This window comes from Mobula birostris, chromosome 26 (assembly GCF_030028105.1).
Source record: "Mobula birostris isolate sMobBir1 chromosome 26, sMobBir1.hap1, whole genome shotgun sequence".
NCBI lineage: Eukaryota > Metazoa > Chordata > Chondrichthyes > Myliobatiformes > Myliobatidae > Mobula > Mobula birostris.
Window position 1 is genome coordinate 43277167 of NC_092395.1, and position 8132 is coordinate 43285298.

Sequence of the window (8132 nt, forward strand, 5' to 3'; positions counted from 1 at the left end):
AATGATTTCATTTAAAGAATTTCATCCAGTGCGTTCTTATCAGGATTATTAAGAAATGTATATAATTGAGATTGCAGAAAATCTCTAAATTGTAAGTACCGAAAAAATGGGTGTTTGGTCAACAATATTTAGTTGACAATTGTTCAAAAGAAAAAAGACTTCCTCCACAAGCAGATCTTGGAAGCGTGTAATGCCCAATCCTTCCCATTGTTTAAAAACTACATCAGTCATAGAAGGCTTTAAAGATAATTTTAAAAAAAGGGACTAGAAAGGGAGAACCTCAATAAACCAAAGTGTTTTCTAAATTGTCTCCAAATCCTCAAAGTATGTTTGACTACCACATTTTCAGTTATCTTACTTAAGAATAAAGGAAGTGAAAATCCCAGAAGAGATATAATAGAAAATTTACTAACTGGGTTAGCTTCTAAAGAAACTCATCCAGGACAGTCCTCATGATTAATATAGTGTAACCAAAATGTGAGATTCTGTATATTAGCTGCCCAGTAATAAAACCTAAAATTTGGTAAAGCGAAATCTCCATTCTTTTTAACTTTCTGGAGATGGACTTTATTCAATTGAAGATGTTTACTTTTTCCATATATAGGAGGATAAAATAGAGTCCAGAGGGTCAAGAAAGGATTTAGGAATAAAAACAGGTAAAGCCTGAAAGAGGTATGTAAGTTTAGGTAAAACATTCACTTTAATAGAATTAATTTGACCAATCAATGTTAATGAAAGGGGCAACCAATTTGATAATGTTCTTTTTATATAATTTAATAAAGTAAGAAAATTTTCTTTAAATTGGTATTTATAATTCTTAGTAAATGTTACACCCAAATAAGTGAATTGGTTTCTTAATATTTGAAAAGGAAATTTAATATCAGTTGATACCAAATTATTCAAAGGAAAAAGTTCACTCTTGTGTAGGTTCAATTTATATCCAGAAAACCAACTAAAATAAGAGAGTAAAGAAAGCACAGAAGGTAATGAAGTTTCAACATTAGAAATGTAAAGCAGTAAGTCATCCACATAAAGTGAAACTTTGTGGATAGTACCCTTCCGTAAATAACAGTGATATCATTAGGTTCTAAGGCCAGGTCAAAGAGCAAAGGACTCAAAGGGCAACCTTGTCTGGTTCCACGTTGAAGTTTAAATGGTTTAGTATTCTGAGAATTAGTAAGAACGCGAGCAAAAGGAGGTTTGTACAGTAATTTAATCCATTGATTAAAGTTGGACCAAAATTCAATAATACCATTCAACCCGATCAAAAGCCTTCTCAGAGTCTAAGGATATCACACACTCCAATATCTCCTTAAAAGGAGAATAGATGACATTTAATAACTGAGGAAGTGAGAATATCGATTTTCAATAAAACCAGTCTGATCATCAGAAATGATAGATGGTAAGATATTTTCCACCTTACGGGCCAGAACTTTAGAGAGGATTTCGTCATCAACATTAAGTATGGAAATTGGTCTATATGAAGAACATTCAGTTGGGTTCTTATTTTTTTTTAAGGATAAGCGAAATAGAAGCTTCGTGAAAAAGATTGTGGCAACCTACCTGGCTTACAAGAAACTGAAAAAACTGAACATAAATGAAGTAGAAGCAAAGAAGAAAAAACCTTATAAAATTCTCCAGAAAATCAATCAGGACCAGGATCTTTTCCTGAATGCAGTGAGCGTACAGCCTCGGCTATTTCTTCATGAGAAATACATAGATCCAATTGTTTTCAGTTATCAGCAGTAAGTGTGGGGATATTTAATTGGTCTAAAAAATTATCCATTACAGTATTATCTTTAAGAGGATCAGAACTATAAAGTTTAGAATAAAATTCTCTAAAAGTATCATTTATTTCTAAATGATCAGTTATCCTAATACCGTTAGCTTTATAAATTTCTTTAATCTGTCATTTAGCACTAGAAGTTTTAATTTGGTTAGCCAATAATTTACCTGTTTTATCTCCATGAATATAAAATTGACTTTTATCCTTTAGGAGTTGAGTTTCAATAGGATATGTTAATAAAAATCAAATTTAGTTTTAATTTCAACCTGTCTTTTATACAAAACAGCATCTGAAGACAGAGCATATTCTTCATCTAATTGTTTCAGCTGATTGGCTAAATTAATTCTCTCTTTATTAGCTTTTTTCTTAACACTTGCAATATAAAAAAATGATTTGTCCTCTAATATATACTCTAAAGGAATCCCGTATGACAAGACTAGAACTCTCCTCCACCGTATTCTCTTCAAACAAGAGAATAATTTGCCTCTCCAAGAACTTTCAAAAATCCTTCTCAGATAACAAAGTTAAATTACAATGCCAGAATCTGTTTGTCTCAGGAAAACCTGAAAGATTTACGGATAAAAGCACAGGAGCATGGTCAGAAATTGCAATCTCTTTATATTCACAAGATCGAACTAATGGAATCATTTGGTTATTCATAAAAAATAGTCAATTCTGGAAAACGTATGATGAACATGAAAGAAAAAATGAGTATTCTCTATCTGCTTGGTTTAAGAAACACCATATATTCATAATACCACATTTAATTAGAAATCAATGAATAAATTTTCTCAAAACTCGGACCCTGCTGTTATAATTAATTGTGTCGCCACTTAAATATTACATGTAACATGGAATCCTCAAGATAAGTTTAACAAGTTTAAACATAAAACACCCAGAGTCTGCGTGATAAAGAGTGAGTCATTCAAAACAAAAGCAAGGAAAACAATTAACAAAAATTAACCAATTATGGTGCTCTTAAAAATCTCAGAGCCCAATTCTCTCCAGCTTGCCAGACATGACCAAACACCTCTTTACAAAGTCATATTATAGTGATGGTATTTCAAGTGTGGATTTTCCTTGTTAATAGAGGCAGTCTGATAGAGACAGCTTTGGCAGGGAATCTTAGAGCAATGGGAATGGACACCCTGGACAATATGGAAACTCAGGAGTCTTCCTGTTTTCTGTACAATGATAGGTGCAGGAAGTATTTTCAGTTGAAGGAACACATCCTCTGGGTTTGGCACTTGGGCAGCAACAGTCCATCCACAAGGCTGATTGTTTCATGTGCAGTCAGCTTCAGGAGCTGGTCATCCTGCAGCTAAAGTGAGTGCATGTATCAGGGAGATGAGGAGATCACCAGGCAGACTGGTGCAGGGAGATAGGTCAGCAGAGCCGTGAGGACTCCCTGCTCTCTAACTGTATGATATTCAGAGTACTGATTAGGGATAGTCTTCCTCTAGGGACAGAGGCATGGCCAGACAAGTGGGTTAATTGTGCAGGCAGAGGAACAGGAAGAAGAATGGTTCTTAATTTGTGGAGCAGAATATCAAACCTTTCATCAAATGAATTGGTCACTTGACCTATGTGCCAATAATGAAGTCAAATTAAAGTAAACCAATCTGATTCCACAAGGTCTGTATCCTTGCTATATTATTTTGGCTGCTGCAATTTCCTTCCACATCTCTTAGATGGAGAATTTTGAAATTTATTTGCCATGGGTGAGATAGCAGATGACTGGAGAATAGCAAAGGTGGTCCCAGTATTCAAAAGGGCAGCAGATATAAACCAGACAATGTTGGGCCATGAGTTTTAAATCAGTGGAAGGGAATTATAGTAAAATTCCCAAGGATAGGATATATTTATGCATGGAAAGGCTGAGATTAATCGGGGCATAGTCAGCATAGCTATATTTGTGGGAAAGCTTGTCTCAATAATTGATTGAATTTTCAGGTATAACCAGAGATTGGATTGACTGAGTTTGTATCTTGGGAACTTGGAGAAGTCAGTGTGTGAGATGATAGAGATATATGAGATAATGAGGAAGATAGAGAGTAGATATTAAAGATATTTTTCTGGTGGAGGGATTTGAAGGATATATCTCTGGTCGAGGGATGGCCTTAAACTGATAAGGTAGGACATTTAGAAGAATCCTGAGGGGAGACATTCCACTTAGAGAATGGTGTGACACTTGAACATCATTCGTGAGGAGTTGGTAGATGCAGGTAATGTCGAAAAACACTTGAATTGCAGAGAAGATTTCAGGCCAAACACCAGTTCATAACTACATCCAGCAAGACCTGGATAACATTCAGGAATGGGCTCATAGGGGTTAAGTAGTATTCATATCATAGATATGCTGGACTGGTGTCATGTTCAAGAAGTGTGTGTCGAGCTACCTACCCCTGGCATTCAGTGCCATACCACCATGATACTTTGCCACTATTTATAACATCTAAGACAAGCACACAATGGAACACTCTCCACTTTTGAAGAAGAGTACAGCTCCAAAAATTTTTCAGAATTTCAAAACTATCCAGGAGAATGCAGCTCAATTTCCACTGCCATCGACATTCATTTACTCCACCATGGATGGTCCCAAACCCAGCTGAAAGAGGAGGAGTGTTCGACATGGGTCAAGTAATGCATCCTGTAGAAACCAAGAGCTACAGAAATGTTAACAGAAGCTTCAAAGAGCTCCTCCCTGAGAGAGGATGGGTCTTTGAAGATGGGCTACACCTGTGAACAACTTGAAAGAATGGGCCAGGACAGAGGACTCTGACCGGTGGCCAATGCTCCAGGAAGGTGATAGGCTTAAACAAACAAGCATCAACGTTTCATTCTATCCACCAGAGGTGTACAATGAATTCAGTGTGGTCCACTTATAAAATGTCCTGCTGTTACTTCCCCATGTTAATCTATCTTTCTATTCAAATTTTTTTATTGTTATATACAGGAAAAATAACATGAGTACATCGAAGTAATGACAGTTACAATGCCTCAAAAAAAACATTATCTTAAAGATTGAAAAAAAATTTTGAGACAACAAAAAAAAACCTACTAAGCAGAAAAGTGAGAAAAAAAGAGAACCCATTAGGTGTACAACCCTGGAATCATGCGTCATACAAAAAGCTTCTAAAAATAAACATCAAACTGCCAGCAAGAAAAGAAAATATACTAAAATAATTTACAATTAGATCGTGGAAAAATTATATCAATTAACTCAAATGATAATAACGAGCAAATGAGTCCCATCTTGTCTCACTATTAAATAAAGGATCAAAGGTTCGACTTCTAATTTTCTCCAAACTAAGACATAGCATCACTTGAGAGAACCATTGTGACAAAGTGGGAGCTGATATATCTTTCCACTTCAGCAAAATGGCCCTCCTAGCTAACAATGTAACAAATGCAATAACATGTTGGTCAGGCACAGAAATACCATGAATATTTTGAGGAACTATTCCAAAGAGCACAGTTAATTTATTAGGTTGTAAATTAATTTTAAGTGCTTTAGAAATATGTCTTTAATTTCTAAAGCACTTAAAATTAATCTACAACTCCATGTTACTCTAAGAACTCCTTCCAAATCTTTCAGCTCACCTGCAAGTACACAAGGTGAGAAAAAGCAGGAGGTGTCCCCTGCAAGTTCATTTCCAAGTTACAAGTTGGAAATATTAGATTATGAAGACACGTAGTCCCCTTTTATTGTCATTTAGTAATGCATGCATTAAGAAATAATGCATTGTTTCCTCCGGTGTGATATCACAAAGCACAGGACAAACCAAGACTGAAAATACTGACAAAACCACATAATTATACATATAGTTATAAACAGTGTAACAATACCATAACTTGATGAAGATAGTCCGTGAGCACAGTAAAGTTTAAAGTTTCTCAAATGTCCAACATCTCCTGCAGACGGGAGAAGGAAGAAAAACTCTCCCTTCCATGCTGACGACAATCCGACTCTGAGTCATCCGAAAACTTCGAGCTCTGATCAGCTCTCCGACACCGGGTACTGAGCGGCATCTCTGCCGAATGATTCGACCTCCTTCTTGGTTGCCAAAAGTAGGCAAGACCGGGGATTTTGAGGCCTACCCTCCAAAAGATTCCCGACCACACACTGTAACGACAGCAGCAGACGGACATTTCAGAAATTTCTCCAGATGTTCCTCTGTTCTTTCACGTCCATTCTCCATCAAATCAGAATTGTCCACAGCCCCTATTTAACATTTTTCACCAGAGAGCTGCGCACGTGCAGCGCACTGCCATCTTCTCCTCCCGCCGATATCTCGCAAATAAGTAAGAATATCTAGTTTTGGACCTCAGAAAAATTTCTATAAATGTACTGTGATAAGGAGTTTCCTGAATGTTTAGCCTTTGGGAAAAAGTAACGGGTTTGAGTTCAAAAAATGTTGTGTGATGTGTGGCCACCTGTCAGTTCACTTGAGTTTTATCTATCTCCATCTCACAGCCAAGATATTAGTGCAGGGACATTCAACTGTTATCTTGAAACTGGAGCCAGTTACGTATCTGAAACTGCTGGACTGTAGGGAGAAAGGCTGGTGCATGTAATGTTTTTAATATCGAGCTGGTCTGAGGTGAACAGGCCAAATGGCCTCACTTTCTGAGGGAGTCATTCTGATTCACTGTTATTTACCCTCTTATGATGACCTGTGAGTCTGAGACGGTGAATTTAGTTCTGGCACCTCTCAGGTAAAACCTTCTTGTTTTAGGCAGTTCATAAAGTTGATAATTGACTGATGCCTTGTTTCTGCACTGTCTAGTCACTGGGATGAAATGACAGCATCCATCTCCAATATAGTACAATTCCCTTTTGTAACTCTGGTTAGATCTGGAGGTGATATTGTCCAGAAAGTTCTTCAGGAGTCAAAAGGAGTTGCCACATTGATGGTTACAGCTGTTTTATCAGACGTTCATCGTGCAAAGGTGCAAAAATAACAGGGTTGTTATCATTGGTGACTTGAACTTCCCTAATATTGATTGGCACCTGATTAGTTCTAAGGGTTTAGATGGGGCAGAGTTTGTTAAGTGTGTCCAGGACGGATTTCTGTCACAGTATGTGGACAGGCCTACTAGGGAGAATGCCATACTAGATCTAGTACTAGGTAATGAATCGGGTCAGGTCACAGATCTCTCAGTGGGTGAGCATCTGGGGGACAGTGACCCCCGCTCCCTGGCCTTAAGCATTATCATGGAAAAGGATAGAATCAGAGAGGACAGGAACATTTTTAATTGGGGAAAGGCAAATTATGAGGCTATAAGGCTAGAACTTGCAGGTGTGAATTGGGATGATGTTTTTGCTGGGAAATGTACTATGGACATGTGGTCGATGTTTAGAGATCTCTTGCGGGATGTTAGGGATAAATTTGTCCCGGTGAGGAAGATAAAGAATGGTAGGGTGAAGGAACCATTGGTGACAAGTGAGGTGGAAAATCTAGTCAAGTGGAAGAAGGCAACATACATGAGGTTTAGGAAGCAAGGATCAGATGGGTCTATTGAGGAATATAGGGAAGCAAGAAAGGAGCTTAAGAAGGGGCTGAGAAGAGCAAGAAGGGGGCAGGAGAAGGCCTTGGCGAGTAGGGTAAAGGAAAACCCCAAGGCATTTTTCAATTATGTGAAGAAAAACAGGATGACAGGAGTGAAGGTAGGACCGATTAGAGATAAAGGTGGGAAGATGTGCCTGGAGGCTGTGGAAGTGAGCGAGGTCCTCAATGAATACTTCTCTTCAGTATTCACCAATGAGAGGGAACTTGATGATGGTGAGGACAATATGAATGAGGTTGATGTTCTGGAGCATGTTGATATTAAGGGAGAGGAGGTGTTGGAGTTGTTAAAATACATTAGGACAGATAAGTCCCCGGGGCCTGACGGAATATTCCCCAGGCTGCTCCACGAGGCGAGAGAAGAGATTGCTGAGCCTCTGGCTAGGATCTTTATGTCCTCGTTGTCCATGGGAATGGTACTGGAGGATTGGAGGGAGGCGAATGTTGTCCCCTTGTTCTGACAGGAAATGATCATGTTGAGGTGGTGGAGGTGTGCGTTCATGGGTGTAGGAGTTAGTCATCCTTCGTACTTGGGGAAATTAACTGTTTTTGAATCTAGTGGTCCTGGTGTGGATGCTACACAGCATCCTCTCAGCTGGGAGTGGGACAGTCAATGTGCAGGGTTGGTGGGATCCTTCATGACATTACTGACACCATTCTGCATATACGTCCTTGATGGTGGGTCAACTTGTGCCACTGATGCATTGGGCATACCCATGGTATTGAAGTTCCTGTCCACCACAGAGCAGTTTCCTTACCATGCAATGAGAAAGCTT